This window comes from Vanellus vanellus (assembly GCF_965231255.1).
Source record: "Vanellus vanellus genome assembly, contig: HAP1_SCAFFOLD_33, whole genome shotgun sequence".
In the NCBI taxonomy this organism is placed as follows: domain Eukaryota; kingdom Metazoa; phylum Chordata; class Aves; order Charadriiformes; family Charadriidae; genus Vanellus; species Vanellus vanellus.
Genome location: NW_028128339.1, coordinates 966,539 through 984,744, shown reverse-complemented (window position 1 = coordinate 984,744; position 18,206 = coordinate 966,539). Strand labels below are relative to the sequence as shown.

At 53.0% G+C, this 18,206-nt stretch overlaps 1 long non-coding RNA gene across 1 annotated transcript; it reads left to right on the top strand.

Moving 5' to 3' along the window:
• Positions 1-561: 561 nt before the first annotated feature.
• On the top strand, positions 562-1,794 carry LOC309684562. The gene is made up of 3 exons (XR_014270304.1): positions 562-620; positions 1,067-1,162; positions 1,733-1,794. It is a non-coding gene; the product is annotated as an uncharacterized lncRNA (long non-coding RNA).
• Positions 1,795-18,206: the final 16,412 nt, after the last annotated feature.

Here is an 18,206-nt window from a genome sequence, read left to right as displayed (position 1 = left end):
GATAACCAAGCAGGAATCTTGGAGTTGCTTGCTGCGACTTGTCTGGCATCGACTGCTTATCTGCTGTCACAGCGTCCCCTGCACCCAGGGTCTGGGGTGCCTGGATTCTGCCACCTTCCCGTGAGAGGCACAGCCAAATACGCCATAGCCCCGTGGCACACGTGTGCCGACTTTGTTAGTCGGAGCCCAGGATGTGGGATCAAGGCACCCGGTGGAATTACGGCATTACAGTTCCTTGCTTGGTTTGTCTCTTTGTGCTCTGATAACATGTGATTTGGGGCTTTTTGACCTCTCCGAAGCAATGGAGTCGTTGGCCTCGTTCTTGACCATTAGCTCACAGCCTCTCCCCGTGTTTGTAAGTTTCAGATTGGGATTTTTCCTCAAAATCAGCCTTAAATCAGCTGCGGTGAGGATCCTCTGACATTTTACCGTCCTGCCGTCCGTCTTCCTGTGATCCTTCAGCCGCTTTATTTTGTTGTTGGCCTAAATTACAGAGATGAAAAGGGATTTTTTTTTTTCCTTTTGTTTTAACCAGCCAATACCTGCAAAAAGAAAGCTGGGAAAAAAGACAGCTGGAGCTGGATGTTTCAGAGTGGACTCTTCACAGCATGGAGCCACGTGTACGTGAGCACCCCTTGGGTTTGAAATGGGAACTGTAAGTGCTTCTTTGGGGCCCAGATCCTGGCCCGTGGCAAAGAAAGGGTTGAGCTGATGTTTCTCGAGGAGTTGATAGTAAAAAGCAGTCCCTAAAGACCGGATTTAAGAAAGGTCACTTAAGAAAGAGGCGGTGCGAACCTTGAGACACCTCGCAGGGGGGAGGGCTGCTGCGCCTTCTGGGCCTGCCAAAAATTTGGATCGTAGTGTCCGAGTCCGGGAGGCAGAGGGGAGGGATGGTGAGCAGTGAACTGGGTCTGTTCCTCGTGGGCGGGAGTGGGTATCGGGGATTAGGCAAGTAGGGTCAGGAGTGTGCGGTGAGCGCAGTGTCGGTGTGGGTAATGTGCGCTGCTTCCAAGTTGCTTTTCTTTTGAGACAGAGGGAAATCCTCCATCTTCTTTGCATTCCTTAGGAGATCCCTCAGCAGCTGAATGGAAGCGACTGCGGCGTCTTTATGTGTAAATACGCAGATTACATCGCCAGAGAGAAACCATTCAACTTTAGCCAGGTGAGTGAAGGTCATAAACCCCTCCAAGCCCCTCTCGCCCAGGGACAGGAGCCAGGGAGGTTAGGCAGCAGCTCTTCATTGTGTCCGGGGCAGGGGCTGAGGTTTCGTACCCCGTTTCGGTGCGTAGTTGCTGGGGTCAGAACTTCCAAGTGGCCTGGGCAGGGCAGAGCTGTGGTTCTCCATCCCCGCCTTTGGGAGCTGCTGCCGGTGAGATTCCTCTTGGGCAAGATACTGCCGCCAGCGGGTTTGGCATATCTGGGCTCGATATCTTTTGGAGAAATGGCTTCTACCCTTTGACCAGTCAAGACACCGCTTCTTTTTATTGATTTCGTTTTAGACGGGTCTTTTATTAGCGTGCTTGTAAGCTGTCGCGCGGTCAAGTCAATCTGGTTTTGTCGGGTTGTCGTGTCACCCTCTTAGGAACCGCGTGGGGTGTTGTACCCAAACGGTTGACAGTTCCTAAAGGGAACTTCCTATTAAGGACTCCGCTGGGCGTTTATGCGTGTTTGCCGCCTCTTTCTACCGTGACGTCATTATTTAATTTCTCTTTTCTTTCTCTTCTCTTTTCAGACTCACATGCCATACTTCCGGAAGAAGATGGTGTGGGAGATAATCCACCAACAGCTGCTGTGACACGTGGACTCTTAGAGTTCTTATTTTGATTACGTTTCTTCGACCTTAGTTACTTTTCTTAGGCCTTTAGTTAGTTTTCTTAGACCTTTAGTTACATTTCTTAGACGAATTTTCCTCTTTAGGTTATGAAGTAGAAGTTAAGATGGTTTATTCCCCCCACCTCCCTTATTTTGGAGACAGTAACTCTGGGGTTTTGGTACACAAGTTTTCCTCTTTAGCTTATGAAGTAGAAGTTAAGATGGTTTGTTCCCCCCACCTCCCTTATTTTGGAGACAGTAACTCTGGGGTTTTGGTACACAAGTTTTCCTCTTTAGCTTATGAAGGAGAAGTTAAGATGGTTTATTCCCCCCACCTCCCTTATTTTGGAGACAGTAACTCTGGGGTTTTGGTACACAAGTTTTCCTCTTCAAGTTATGAAGTAGTGGTTAAGACAGTTTATTTCCCCACCACCACCCCCCACCCCCCCTTATTTTGGAGACAGTAACTCTCTGTTTCTGGAATATCTACCATCTCCTTGATTCCTAAAACTGGATTTGTCACGACCACGGAAAGAAAGCGTTTACCATCTCTTGATTTCTCACCAAAGCCCCTGTCCTTTGGGCTGGTTTGGGGTTGGCTTTTTTTGCTGCCTCCAGGGAGTGATCTAATGTGAAAAGAGAAGTATTTATTTCTTTATATAATATAAATATTTATTTTAATAAAAAGAGCCTTAATGGAAGGAAACTCTCGCTGTGTCCTGGTTTGAGGTAAAAGAGAACCAATTTTGTTCAGTAACTTGGCTTCTTAGCTGGGCCTCTTCTACCAACTGAAATTAACTGCCTATTGTGCCATCAGCGTTCACTCTCTCAGAGCGATAAGAGCAATGTTTACAGCTGATGCCCAGGCATGGGATGCAGAGAGGCTCTTGCTTATACTTATTGCTATAACCCCCACGGCCAACCAGCTTTGTTATTTGCCCCGTTGGAGGGTCGGAAGCGGAAAAGCATAGTGGGGTCCCACCTGCGGGGAGGAGCGACAGGACAGGTGACCCAAAACTGACCAACAGGGTATTCCATCCCATCTGCCTCATGCTCAGTAGAAAAGGGACCAAAGGGATCAAAGGGTTCTTCTACCTGGGGAATGTTTACTTCGTCCTTTGATAATTATGCTGATGTGACCCCATCAGAGCTGGGGCATGGCAACCTTCTGGGCTCTGAGGATAAGGACTGGTACCTTGTTAAGATCGTGATTTTGTTGTTGATGCTCCTGAATGTGGTGCAGGGGTGGTTTCTTGTGAAACATCTGTGCAGGGGCTGCTGGAGGGGACCGTGCGCTGCCGCCACTCAGACCCGCGCAGCCGCTCGGCGATCTGCAGCGGCGCGAACCGCGGCCCCGCCCGGCCCGGCCGCAGCTGCCCCCCCCCGAGCAACGGCGCCACCGGCAGCCGCCCCCCCCACCGCCACGGCACAGGCGCCTCCGCCGCCGCCTGCACCGGCACCGGCACCCGCACCACCGGCAGCCGCCCCCCCCACCGCAACACCACCGGCCCCTCCGCCGCCCGTCCCGGCACAAGCCGCGCCCCCCCCTGCAGCGGCACAAGCCACGCCGCCGCCTCTCCCGGCACAACCTACTGCAGCCACTACAACCAGTACCAAAACTACTCCAACTCCATCAAAATCGGTACAAGCCGCCCCGGTAACCAGGAGCAGGAAGAGGAGGTCAACTCCTTCCCCTGCCCCTTACCACAAAGACCACCTCAAGTCACATAGCTTGGGGGAGAGTTCTGAACAAGATCCAGGGGAGGGTCCTTCAAGACCACAGAAGGGAAAGAGACCTTTGAAAACAGACAAAGGCCAGAGTCCTTCTAGAGCAGATGCTGGAGAGGCCCCTTCTGGGGCAGCCTCACCACAGGAGGACTCAGATGTAGAGGGAGTTGTTCAATCCTTCTCCGTGAAAGATCTGAGAAGTATCAGGAAGGACTTTAGTCGTCATGAAGGCGAAACACTTGTCTCCTGGTTGCTCCGATGCTGGGATAGCGGGGCAGATACCCTAGACTGAGATGGCAGAGAAGCTAGGCGATTGGGAAACCTGGCCAAGGATGGAGGGATTGTACCTGAAAGAACTGCCTGTGCGAGAGGTGATTTATAGTGATGGGCAAGCGATAGTAGACCCTGATGAAATGCCATGCAAACGATCTCTGCTCAAAAAGTTTGTACAAAGTGCACCATCAACATATTCCCACACATTGTCAACAATGGTCTGGGGAGGATCCGATACTGACACACCAACTGTAAATGAAGGGGTTAAGAAGGTACGACAGTATGAAGACAGTCTCTCTCGTCCCTTCTCTATGGCAGCCATAGAAAAGCTGACTGTGACCACCGAGAAAATGACTGAGAAACTGACTGAGAAAATAGAGCAAATGACCCAGAGATTAGTTGAGCAAACCGATAAACTGTTTGATAAACTAACCAAGGTGGAGGAAAAACTCCATGCTTTCCCTGTACAGACTCATGTTGCAGCTGCTAAGAGGAAACGCCCTCCTACTCAAGAGAAAAACCACCCTCCGACTCAAGACAAATCAAAGCTGATGCGAGATATCCTGTGGGTTTGCCTCTGTGAATATGCAGAAGACATGAAGAAGTGGGATGGAGAACCTACCTCAGCCCTACAGGTACGGGTGCTTGAGTTGCAAAATGAAGTCGATAGAAGAAAGGATTCTTACAGGAAGAAGGTTGCTCCAACCTACGGTAGGTGATCCTACGGACCAGGTAGGAACCAATCTGATAATCGTAGGTACTACGGTCAACAGTAGAGGTGCCCTGCCTCCAGCCAGGAGGAGGAGAGGGACAACCGACTTTATTGGACTGTGTGGATTCGATGGCCTGGCACATGAGAGCCACAAAAGTATAAAGCCCTGGTGGACACTGGTGCACAGTGGTGTTGGGTTGTTTTTTGCTGTCTCCAGGGAGTTATCTAATGTGAAAAGAGAAGTATTTATTTCTTTATATGATTTAATTATTTATTTTCATAAAAAGAGCCTTAAGGGAACGAACCTCTACCTGGTAATGAGAGAGGGTGATTTATTCTTTTTTTTTTATTTAACTGAAAAAAAGTTGGATGTAGCGATGTGGATTTTCGCTCCCTCACAATCCCCCAGGAAGAGGATTGGAGCCAGGAGGAGCATCGGAGCACAGAAGCCGCGAAGCGATGGTCACACAGTGCTGCAGGGGCAATCGGGGTGTCGTTCAGTGATGAGATGAGCAAGCAGCATCCCGAAAATCCGCCCCTGGAGAGGGGTCAGCGGTGTACGGACGCTCTCTGTGTTCTGTAAGCCCCCTTTGGGGAGCCCCTGCTGCCCCCTTGGCAGTGCCCGGGTGGCTGTGACTGCTGAAAGCTGGTTTGGTGCGTTGAGGTGTTAGGTGGGGTGGCAGCAGCCCCTGCCCGCCCCGGGAGGGGGGACACCACCTCTCCAGTGGCACTGGATGGGTGGGAGGGAGGGAGGGAGCACAGCTCTGGAAGCCATGGAGAAAGGCGTGGGGGTGTCCCTCATCGTGGCAGCCCCCAGCAGCCCTACCCCGCCACACGGCCACCCCAAGGACACCCAAGCCCCATCTTGGTCCTCTCCCTCTTGGGTGATGCCCTTCCACCCGCCCTGGAGGTGCGCTCCTCTCCTGCAGGGGGGTCGCCCAGCACTCGCCTGGCTAGAGAAGCACCGGGGGGGTGCTTAGGGGGCATCTGAGCTTCCCAGTTACACGGGCATAATTAGGGCGCCCTTAAGAACCATTAATAACCACTTTGGCTCTGCTAACCAACTGCGGCGAGGCCCCCACCCCGCTTTAGCGCAGGCTTTGTGATGCCAACACCTCCCTGAGCCACTGGGTAAAGCGACGCCTGGCAAAAAAACACCATCACCCAAAGAAAACCCCACACCACATCCCCCACTCCCCGCCCACCCCTTCTCCCCCCATCACAGCCATGGGACAAACTCCCACCACCACCACACCCCAATCTCAGCTCGGCCGTGACGCCCCCAAGACACTGGAAAGAAAGCAACCGAGAGCAAGCTCAGGCTCCTGTGAGCTGCAGAGATTTCTCTTTGGTTTTTGATGTTGTCCTTGGATGGGGTTTGGTTGGTTGTTTTTCACACAACACTTTGCAGTAGAGGACAAAAACGTGGTGTCGCAGCCCCCGGGGTCGGCGCTGGCACTGCCACCTCCCCCCCCCAGCTCCTGTCCCTCCTCTTGCCCCACAGCTGTTCCCACTTTCCTTGCTTGGTTTGGTTGGTTTTTTTTCCTTTCTACCTTTCTTTTTTAATATGTTTTCGCTTCCCCCTTTTTTCTCTTTTACCCCTTTTTTCTTTTGACCTTTTTTGCTTTTTCCCCCCTTTTCCCCCCCCTTTTTTTCTTTTTCTCTTTTTTATTTTCCCACTTTATTTTTCCTCCTTTCCCTTTTCTCTTTTTAAACATTTCTCAAGCTTTCTCCTGAAGGAACGGCCCTTGGCTCTCCGCTAGCAGAAGGAGCCTACGGAAGAGCTCTGGCACTGACATGGGCAGGAACACCCACAAGTGAGAACTGGATAGACAAAAGGCTCCTCAATGATGACACTGGGGCAGCCCGACCTTAGAAGCAGCAGAGGAGCAGAGCCACCCAGAGAACAGGAAGGGCTATTCAGGGCCTTATTGTCTGCGCGAAGTAACCATCTGCTGAGAACCGGTCTGGCGGCTCAGAGCTCAGCCACAGCAGCACTCTTGAGCCAAAGGGGAAAAGTACACCGGCAGGAAGACTGGGAGCCTTCCTCCACAACAACCCACAGATCATGACCAGAGTGGTGCCTATTCCCAGCCTACACTAATGAATACGTACGCCTTTGCATCAGAAAGGAACGCTTGCTTTACCAGCCCCTGGGCGAGTTGGGAGCCATCCCCCTTGCACCCAGCACTGCAATAAACATGCTGCTTTGTAACTCGCCCCGAGTTGGGGAGTTTCTTTCCGCACGTCAGCACCCCTGGGATTGCTTTCCTTCTCCCGCCTCGCACTCGCTCGACATGGTTTTTTCCAACTCATTCTTTTTTATTAAAAAAATTAATAAAAAAATGCTCCAACTCTCAGTTTTACAAGGCACACAAAATCTCTAAAAGGGAAACACAAGCGTGAGGTGCTGAGGTACCAAAACCTGCCCCTGTTAGTCCAACTAAAGGGACAGCGTCGGGAGGCGACGGAGGAGGAAGGGGGAGGCTGTGGGATGGAGAGAGCCCTCCCCGTACCCCTCAGCTGCGCATCCTCGCAGCGCCGCGGGAATGGGGGGCTGTGTGTCTGGGCGGGTCTTTGGTTTGCTCCCCTGACCTGCTGGGGGTGGTGGAGGAGGTTGGAGGGGGTTGTCCGGCAGTGGGGTTACATTCATCAGGCAGTGCTGGGCGGCACGACAGGAGCATCACTTGCTGTGCTGCGAGGCCGGGGCTCCCGGAGCGTGTTTCTGCTCCTGCTGCTTCACCTGCTGGACCATTTCCCTCATCTTGCGCTGTGCAGTCTTGGGGAGGAGAAGGGAAAAGCAAGAGTTGGGGGTCAGGGCACTGTTTCTCCCACCACCACCCACCCCTGAGCCCCCACCGAGCATCTCGCCGCTCCCAACTTTTCACCCCGGACAAGCCCTAATTAATTTCAGGTTTCTGGGTTTTTTTAACTTGTGCTTCCTCCATCGCTCCTTGAGAGAGGCTCAATTTTTGGGGGGGGGGGGCCGCCATCCCGCTCGAGTGCACAGGAGACAAGGTTATGGAAGATGAACCCAGGTGGGATGCGGGTGGCTTTGCCTGCACCGAGGAGTCCATTCACAATGTCCCCACATCCAGCAGCATCAAAATCATGGTACCCAGCAAAGAGCTCCCCTGGCGCTGAGGGAGGCCAAGCCAGGCTGGCAGCACAGTGCTGACCACAGGGACGCTCTCAACTTGGCCCTTACTGTCCCCCACACCCACAGCCCCCACCCAGCGCACCTTGAACTGAGCCTCGGGCGGCCCTGTGATGATGACCATGCGCTCGCTGCCCTTGGGACCTTCTGCCGGTGCAATCTGGGGAAGTATGGGGGAGAAGGAGCGTGAGTGCAGCCACCGCTTCAGCAAGACCTTCCCTCGGTGGCATGTCCCCCCACAACGCAGGGCAATCCCCCCATGCAGGAGCATCCCCTCCCACCCGAGCCGGGCTCATAACCAGGGTGCTGCAGGCCTGGCCTTCTACTAAACACAGGCGGGAGAGGTGGGCCCATGCCAACGGGTACAGGAGAGCTGGGGAGAGACTTTTTACAAGGGCATGGGGTGACAGGACGAGGCGGAGTGCCTTCAAAGTGGAAGAGGGGACATTTAGAGGAGATAACAGGAAGAAATTTTTCACTGTGAGGGTGGTGAATCACTGGCCCAGCTTGCCCAGAGAAGCTGTGGCTGCCCTAGCCCTGGAGGTGTTCAAGGCCAGGTTGGACGGGGCTTGGAGCAACTTGGGCTGGGGGGAGGTGTCCCTGAACAGGGCAGGGGGGTGGGACTCCATGATCTTCAAGGTCCCTTCCAACCTCAACCGTTCTGTGATAAGTTGGGGAGCAAAACTGCTCCCCGCACACTCCCATTCCCTGACCTCGGCAGTGCAGAGGGGAAACTGAGGCACGAAGCGCAGGACCAGCCCCGCAGCGCCTTCCTCACCTTGATGGAGGCACCCGCAAACCGCACCAGCTGCTTGATGTGCTGCCCCTTCTTCCCGATGATGGCCCCCACCGCCTGCGTCCCGATGAACACGTTCACAACCTCTTGCTCCGGAAGCTGCGGGGGCATGGAAGAGTGAGAGGGTCAGGGCACCAGCTGGACAGGGGACAAAGGAGGTGGCTGTCCCCATCCCACCATCCCATGGTAGTGGTTGCCCACTCTCCCAAGGTGCCCCAGCAAAGATCTCCTGGAGAGGGGGGACAGGCACCTAAAGGGTGCTGATGTGGGAAGGCGCTGGCTGGGGGAGCTCCGCCGAGAGCTGGCTGAGAGCTCCGCCGAGGAGCTCTATGGTGGGAGAGAAAATGAGGGTCAGTGATGGCCCCAGCATGCCAGACCCTTCCCGGCCACCCCCAGACCCACGCACAGCAGCAAGATACCACCATAAGCCCGGCAGGGACACGGGGACAACCCTTCAGGCCCTCAAACCCCCCCTCACAGAGCGTGGGTGCATCTGAGCTGCATCCAGCGCCATGGGGCTGGGAGGCAGACGGGGGCTCCCAGTTACCCCCACTCCCCCCACGCTGCCACCTTGCCGCCCGTGTCCCGCATCTGCAGGGGAAAACCACGACACAACTCTCTCCTGCTCTGCATTCCAGCAAGTGCAACCGGATGCTACCTGCAAACCACCACTGCTCAGCTGGAGGACGAGCAGACCCGGCTCCCCTGCCCAGCCTGGACGCCGCTCTCGCTCCCAGCCCTGGAAAAAAAGCCTCTCCAGGACGGGGCTGCAGCAACAGCCGCACATTTCCACCCCACAGGAAACAGCTCGTTAACGAGGGGCGAGCACCGCATTTCAAAGCCCCCTTAGGAGCAAGGCAGCGCCCCAAGAGCCAGCCCAACCCCCCAGCACACAGCTCAGCACTCACCACACGCTCGCCGGCCCCCGCAGCAGCGGCTCGAGCGGGGCTGCCCGCGGCCGGCGGTCGGGCGCCGCTCCGTCACAGCCGCTCACCATGGTGGAACGCCGAACGCAGTCCGCGTCCTTCCAGTCGCACCGCAGCCATGGCGCAGCCGGGTGCAGCGAGCGCAGCTCCCCGCCAGAGGGGCGCAAAGCGCCGTGCGAGCGCGGAGGAAAGGGCTCGGTAAGCCCGGGATTGGCATTCCCTCACCCACCGAGGGCAGAGGAGGCAGGAGGGGGCGCGCGAGAGCCCGCGCCGCCGGCCGCTGTCGCTCGCCTCAGGCCTGCGGGACGCCGAAAGGCTTCTCCGCTCTCCGAGGGGCCCCTCCGCTCTCTGGGAGGCTTCTGGGGGGCCCCTCCGTCTCTGGAGGGCTTCTGGGGGGCCCCTCCGGCCTCCGTGGGGGCCTCTCCCCGAAGGCCTCTTCCCCTCCTCCGGGCACTCCCCGGCCTCCCGGCGCCCAGCTGCCAGCCGGGGCCCGGCTCGGGGCTTCCGGAGAAGGGCAAGCGCCTCCCCCAGACAGAGCAGGGCGAGGCGGGACGGGCGGGACGGCGCCGGCCCGGCCCCACCGCAGGGCAGGGGCAGAAGCGGGCCGGGCGGCCGCTAACGGCTCCCTCAGGCAGAGCACAGACGGCGGCGCGCCTGCGCGCGCGCATCCACCGCCCCGCCCCGCCCCGCCCCGCCCCGCCCCTCTCTCCCCCCTCAGCCTCCCCTCCACTAATGGCTGCGGGGGGCCCTCGGCGCCCTCCTCGCCGCCCCCGGCCCCGCCGCCGCGCAAGAGGCCGCCCCCCAGGGCAGCGAGCCGCCCCGCCGCCTCAGGGCCGCCCCCGGGCATCGCCCCGGCGCCCACTCCCCCCCCATCTCCCCGGCCAGAAGCAATGCTATCAGCAGGGGTCGGGGGCATAACAGTTCAAGAGAAATTCCTTTGTGTAAGAAAGACCAAAGAGTTCTTCAAAGGATCCGGCTGTCCTGACATTTGGGGGGGCAAAGAGAGGAAAAAACCCACCTCGGACCAACCTGTGTGCTCCATTCCCAAAGGACAAAGTGATTGAAGTGGGCGTATGCCCGAGTTGCTTTCCCACCTTTTATGTCCTGTCCTCCTTAGACTTTTCTTTGCAACTCAGTGTAGGGATTTCCGAAACGAACTTAATTTGTTGGCGATAGGAAGAAAGGTAAAATGTTGGGAAGCATTAACGGAATGAGCCAAAGAGGCCTAATGTGCTGCAGCGGGATCATTAGCTCTCTGCGAGCGGTCGTTGGCTGGGAGAGGTTGGGGGGTGTTGAGGAGGGCTGCAGTTAGGTGTATGTGCCTGAGATGATCCCAGGGGCGCTTGGAGGGGGAGACCTTTGGGATAGGAAAAGTAACTTGGGAAGTTTGGGCCCTGTGAAGGGAAGTCAGCCTGCTGGGAGCTTCCCTAGGGTTGCAAAACACTGTTGTGTGTGTTCTTTCCTCAGCGTTTGCATAGTTGTGGATGATGATGATGACGAGACTCCGCCGAAAAAGCAAAAATCAGGTATCGCACATTACACAAGTACTGAATATGCCCGATTTTTCTGAGGTTTCGTGTCCCTTGGAAAAGTCTGGCTTTTGTGCTCTGGCATTGTTCCTGAAACGGTGGCTTTTCAAGCTGTTGGCTTCTTGCCTTGTGGCTCTCTATGCCTATAGCCAATGGCTTGAGGGTGTCCGGTAGGGCTTAGCCCTATAGATGACGGACGTTCTCTGCGGTGACTGTGGCAGGGCCCAATACTTTTACTGCCAGCAGGAGATAGCCCAGGTCTCTGGCGCTGAGCCCGCGCCTGTCAGCAGAAAGAGTATCTTAAATCCAAGCTGTGTGCTCCCTCCTGTCTGTATTCGCAATGTACCTCTGTTGGTTTTCTAGCCTGTTCTTATACGGCCTGTCTTTGTTTTTTAGATTATTCCATCTCTGAGCAGAAAGAGAAAGTTGACGTTTCTGCAGTGCTGCAGTTGCCGACCAAGGCAACCAAACGCCCGGCGGCTTCCGTCAGCGAAGATGCTCCATTCACAGAGTCTGTGGAAGAGGTTAGCGAGGGCTTTGAAATGTTAGGGTCTGTGCAAGGTGCGAGAGCAAGCGGCTCTCCCTACTGCATCTTGAGGTTGAGCCTGCTCTGAGCCTGTACAGCAGTAGGTGGTTCTTTTGCATTTCTAGCAGGCAGCTCTAATGTGGGCTGGGTTTGCCTTACTCAAGCCTGCGTCCTCTGCTCCGGCACTGGCAGCTGCGGGAGGAGCAAACTGTTTGTTGTCTTCCAGATACTTGAGAATGGTTCAAGTTTATAGTTTTAGTGTGTTTGCAAACTGTTATTCTCTTTCTCAAGCTTGTGGTTAAGGAATCAATATACACTACCTGACAAGAAAAACTGCATACTTGCTCTGGATAAACCGCTTTCTGCTCATTATCCACCAGTCCAGGAGAGCGTTCCTGTAGGACTTTGGCTCTGTAAAAATGAGCCACCTTGACTGCCTAGTTTGGTTCAAAGGTGTAGTGCAGTTTTTCTTATTGCCCCATGGGATTAGAGGGCTAAGAGACTGTCGGGCTCTAGTTCTTCGTTCCTGAGAGAGTCGTTAACTCTTATTTGTACAAAATATATTTCTCAAGGGCCGAACTATCACCCTTTGGAATGTTTAGAAGCCGACTGAGTGATAACTCAGTGACAAGACTGTATTCTTTTAATTGCTGCACATATGAGAGCCTGTATTCAAAATTTAAAGCGTACCTGTCAAAGGTCCTGCCAAGATTTGCCGCCTTCTGCAATCTGAACCAGCAAGTCATGGTCCCCAAGTCATAGTAGAGCTGACTAAGCCTCAGGAAGTGTGTTTGCTGGGATTCACATTCAGGTTACACTCACGCTGGTGCTTTTTTGTTGTTTTCTTTTAAGCCTGGGTCCACTTCTTTAGAGCCTTCCACTAAAAGACCACGATTTTCGTCACTCGAGGTAGCCGTGCTGCAAATTGGTAAGGCTGACATCAAGTTGTACAACTTGTTTCATTTTCACCCTACCTTGTGTACTGTCCAAGTCTACCCCTAGGGTTCTGTAGGGATTATGGCAGGCACGGGACGAGGCAGCATCTGGGAATACTTGAGCGTGACCTCTGTTTCTTACCCGCATCCTTGCATTGCTTCTGGAGTGGAGCCGGGCGTCGATCTGGTCGTCTCGGTACCAGAGCTGCCTTGGATGCAGTCCTTCCGTTCTGATAGGTCCACTGTTAGCTTGCCAGAAGCAAATTGTTTTCAATGGTCCTTTTAGGTAGTAGATCCTGAGGAGCCTTTTGTATTTCAGGTTTCGGCTGGCAATACCTTGTGCGCGCAACTTGCTGCAGTTGCCGGTGTGAAAACCTGAAAATGTCCTAAAGTGACATAACACAAATCATATGATGATGTGAGAGAGAAAATGACAATTTATCTTTGGTGAAGCTCGTTACTGTAAACTCATAAACCTCTTCAGTTTCCTTTTATACTTACCGATGCCTTACGCTCTTCTCTCGTAGGTCAAATGCCGTGTGGGACCCATGCTCGCTTGACTAAGGAACCACTCTCTCGTCCTGACAAGACAATTCCCCGTCTGAGGTAAAAATCCTTCCGTTTTCTTTGACTTCTTCCCCGAAAGGTTTACTGCCTATGGTAAGGGAGGTCGTCAGCTGCTTCCCCCCCGAAGTACCAATATTAAACTTTTTCTTTAAATCCAGCTACTTAATTGACACAGGAGATTAGCTAGAGATTAAAGGTCTGCGGTAAGAGGAAGCGTTGAACTTGAGAGGAGGCTGAGGACACAATCAACAGCGTATCTTCAAGGCAGTTGTTGTGATTTTCACTTTTACTTCTCTCTACTTCCCCATTAGCCAGTTGAAGACAGCAGGTCTTCATCTGAAAGTCATAAACATCTCGTGTCTGTCTCCATCGTCATCGGTGTACGTGCTTGACAAAGCAGGTGGTGGTGGAGGTGCACATTGGAATGTTCTCTTGATACCGTTTCTTTTGCCGTTGATGTTTTGAGCACAAGCCGGAAGGGCAAACAGAGCATCAAAGCTGCTCCAGACAGCTTCTTACCACTGAGGCCACCAGTTAAGGAGTGCGCTGCGCCAGAATCCGCCACTGCAGATGAAAATCCATACCATGAAAATGATACAGAAGAGAGTTTCTCATGTAATTTTGGGTGCGCTGAGTTTAAGCGCACTGCATTTGAGAGCAGGTCAAGACTCTGCTGTCGGCGTCTCATCTGCCAGTCGTTGCTTATTGTGGTTTGGCTCATATTTTGGAGCAGATCTGGAGCCTGAGAAAGAGATTCCTTTCAGAGGAAGCTAAACCAGAGAAGTTCCTGGGGAAGGTGTCTAATGCACTCCAACCGCTACTGAGCATATAGTCCCTGAGGTCAGAGCAGGGCAGGTCTGAAGTAAAATGTCCCAGCAGTATGGATGTTGTGGACATTGCCATTCTCAGCGTCAGCATAACCTTTAACAAATAGATTGAGCAGAATTGGTCAGGGCTGGTTGAAATGAACGCTGTCTTGTCCCACAGAGTAAAGTGGCCTCCTCAGGTTAATGCAGATATTTGTCGGATGTGCAAAGAATATTTTGTTCTTCTTAAAGAAAAACCCCAAAAGCCAGTGTGAATTGGTACGCACTGATAACAAATGCCCCCCGTATAAAAATTGTGATTCTCCTCTGTTGTTTGTTTCCTGCCCCAAAGTGTTCAAGCCTCCTCCAAGGAACCAGTGGCGACTGTGAGTCACCGGGAAGAACCAAAATACGGAGGAGACGTCTATCCACGTGCAACACTCAGGACCGGTGAGTATCCCCATGATTCCAATCCGTTCCACTTTGTAGGTAGACGTCAAATCCAAATAGGGCATTTCTTACACACTCGCAGATGACGTTCCTAGTTCAAAGTGCTTGCCAGAATTCGAACTTCCTGACCATACCGTCATCCTTCAAAGTTTTTCCTTTTTTTTTATTTATCACTCAGAAATGGAGAGCTGTGTACATCTGATGGTGATTGAAAGTCGACTTCTTGTTTTCTTACTACTGCTTTTCTGTGCAGGTGTCGAATGTATAGATGTTTGCTGCCCGCAGCGGTCGCAGAGAGGTGATACGATCAGGTAGAGTCTCTTCTAATGATGCTTCTTGTTCCTTTTGGCTCTGCGCGTGTATCTCTTTCAGCCGCTGGTAGAGTCTCGAAGATGACCAACGGTCTTTGATCGTCTCAGTGCTGTGAAAGAGAAGTAGCTAGCTTGCGGCTCCGGAATTGCTCGCAAGCCAGTTGCATCTCCAACACAAGCGAGAGCCGTGCTGCGTGACAAAGAGGGTTGTGCTGGTGTGGTGTTTGCTGTGGGAAGAAAGCCAGTAAGGGTGCGAGTGGTGGCCGTCCCAAGTTGTCCTTGGATGTGCAGAATCCGTTTTTGTTTGTGAGTCGTTCTGCCGAGCCATCAATGAGCTGACATTTCACTTCTTTCACTTGGAAACCCGCATCCTAAGCAGAAGGATTAGAGAGCTTGTAAAGCCTGGTGGGACTTGAGGCAGTTTTGGGGACTTTGTAAGTCCCAAAGGATGCCTGGGGTTTGCCTAGGAGGGGGAAAAAGGCAGCGTGCAGTTGGGTTTGAGAGGCCAGCGGCCTCATTGGTATTGGCTGTCTGAGCTGGCAGGACTGTGAGTTGCGACGGCTTTGCGGTCTTTATGGAAACAGGTTTTTGGGGGCAGTAGGTGCAGCTACAGGGAGAGATTTTGTACGGCGGTAAGATGCACGCATCTTTCTGCAGTGACCTGCCCTTACATGAGAGAGGAGAAAGCGTAGATGGGAGCAGAGGGAGGTTCAGTTGCAGCAGTCCTGTTTTGTAGCTAATTCTGTCCCTATTCTTCTCCCCGCTTTAAAAACTAGTGCTGTATTTAGCCTTGCAAAAGCCTTTCTTGTCCAGAGGGTGAATTCTTGAGAATTCCATGGGACAGGACGGATATAGAGCTCGCTTCTCTCTCTCCCTCTCCTGGCAGGTACTGCACACCAGAAGAAAACTCTGCGGAAGAGGAAGGAGCAGTGAAAGAAACCATCGCAGGGGTAAGCTTGTGTTATTCCCAAGGAAAATAGAGCTCTTTGTGATGAGAAACTTCAGCACTCTTCACATGACTTCCTCAACAATATCTGTATTTGCCCAGGTTGTTTTTCCCCGGGAAAGCGGGAGCGTTATTTGATGAGTAGCGCTATCGCCAAGTGTTTTCCGCTGCCGTTAATTTTGTTTCTGGACTATTAGGAGCACACTACACTATACGGTTTTGATTCTTCCCCTTTCACGTGTTGGGTATAGCCTCAAAATCTTTAGCGCACTGACTTGGTTGACCTGCAAAGCTGGACTGGGGTGTCTTTAGTCTTATCTTGTTTGCTGGGATAGGAAGTACGTCTCTTTGACTTTCACCTCTGGTCAGGGTTGAGGTCAAAAATAAAATTTTAGTCATGGTAATCAGAAATAGTAGTCTCAATCTCAACTTGATACCTACACGTGGAGGCTTTGCTGGGGTTCTTAACGCTAGCCCAAGGCAAAGGAGCTTTCTGCCTCTCTTGCCTCCGAGTGCAGCACTCCATGGGTGCACAGTTGGAATGCAGTCGTCAAGAAGAAGTAACTTTGGAGTTTGCTGGTTGCATGGGTGTACAAAAACCCTTCCAGTTTTCTATATAAGCAAGATTTTCTGTCCTGTCCCCAAGGAAACAAATCTGTGCTTGATTGCTAGCTTAACGTCCGTTTGTCTAACAGAGGCAGCGTGGCACAGAAATCTTAGAAGATGCCTTATTCCGAGGACACCCTACACCTGTTCCGTCCAAAAAGTCAGCCAGCCTCGATGTGGAGGAAAAGAAAGTGCCAAGATTGGGAAAAACAGCGGAACGCTTTCCTCCGCTCACAGAGGTACCGTAGGCGACAGTCTGTGAGACAAAAGAGAAGGTTGTGGCAGAGCTGCAAGGAAGTCCTCTTCTTCTCGGTGGTTCTTAAGGCGCTTTGAAATCTGAAGAACTTGCATTGAACCTGTTAGCGAGTGGCTGTGGTTGTGGCTTCACAGTGCAAGGGTCAGCACTAAAGCTGCTTTGAAGGATTTTGTGTGCTCCCCGCGCTCCTTCAGTTGTGCTGCCCTAAGGGTTTGTGGGCCTTCTGTTAGCGGGACGGCTGCCTCAGTTTCCCCCTTTGCCGTTCCCTTTGAAGTCCCCCACCTTCACGTTCTTTCAGGCTCCTGACTTAGCTGCCTCGGTACGGAGGATGCCCGCTGGGGTTGGCTTAAACCTGGGTATTGCGAGGGCCGCAGCAGCACCTGGGAAAGGGGGTTGCCAGAGTTGTGTTCCATTTTCAGCTGCTTGAGCGTGTTTGCTAAGTTGACGGGTTTTATCCCCACGTCCTTGGTGAAAAGAAACGGCAGCAAGCCTGGGCTGTGAAGTTCAAAGTTAGGATGCTGAAACCAACCAAGCAAGGCAAAAGCGCTATCGCTCACTGAGGCAAGAAACCGTCGAAGGCAGTTGCTCTGTCACCTGAGCTGAATTTACAGGCCGTGTTTCAGTGGAAAGCTGCCCCCAGGTCAGCGTGCTCCATGCTCTGTTTCACAAGTCCTTCCCCATTGAATTGTTCCTTTCAGGCCATGGAGAGAGAGGTCAGTGCCGCATTTGGCAGAGGTGAGCCAGATGAGATCATGAGCAGTGCCTTCAAACTAAAGGTCACTCGCGAAGACATCCACACGCTCAGGAACCTTTGCTGGCTAAACGATGAGGTAAAACCAGCTGCAGCACAGGGCTAGTCTCACTCAGCCTTTATTGAAAAATACCCCTCCGCCCTGTACAGAAGTCGCGTCAACGTTCTTTGACGACCTCCGCTGCAGAGCCTAGAAATCTCTGTACACTTCTTATTTGAGGTGTTGAAGGGTCGAGCGTTTCGGGAAGTTCCGTTACTTCTTGTATGACGCAGCTTCCAGGAGTTCGTCCGGGTTATTGGCGTGGGTGGCAGGTGTTTTGATCAAACTGCCGATGTAGCCCCGTGTGAAATCCTGGGAACAAAAGCTGACAGCTGAGGCTGGAGTTCTCTGCGCTGCGTGCTTAAGGGTGGCCAGAAAAGAGGTGGTGCTGTATTTTTGGTTGGGGAAGGCAGCGTCATATGTTTACACCTCACGTTTCCTCTTTATGGTACAGGTGGTTAATTTCTACATGGGTCTGCTGATGGAAAGAGGCAAGAAGGAAGGCTATCCAGCGGTCCACGCGTTCAGTACTTTCTTTTATGCCAAACTAACATCTGGGGGCTACGAAGCAGTAAGAAGATGGACCAGAAGTGTGGATGTCTTCAAGCAGGACATCATCTTTGTGCCTGTGAACTTGCAAGCACACTGGACACTAGCCGTGAGTCCCACGGGCTTTTTCTTTAGAATTGGACGGGGAGCAAAAACTGGCAAGAGAAGTCATGTAGGTGTTGGGGGGTGTGCGGCACAAGGTTGTGCTTTGCCTAACGGTCACCTTTTAATAACAGGTCATAGATCTGAGGAAGAACACCATCACGTACTTGGACTCTCTGGGCCAGAAAGGGGACAAGATTTGTCAGACTTTGCTGTAAGTAACCGCTCCGTCACTGCTTTTCTGGTGTGAATGAGGAGAGGGGTTTTAGATTTAGTCCCTGTAAGGCGACTGCCAGTTTTCACGTGGCTTGTAGATAACCAAGCAGGAATCTTGGAGTTGCTTGCTGCGACTTGTCTGGCATCGACTGCTTATCTGCTGTCACAGCGTCCCCTGCACCCAGGGTCTGGGGTGCCTGGATTCTGCCACC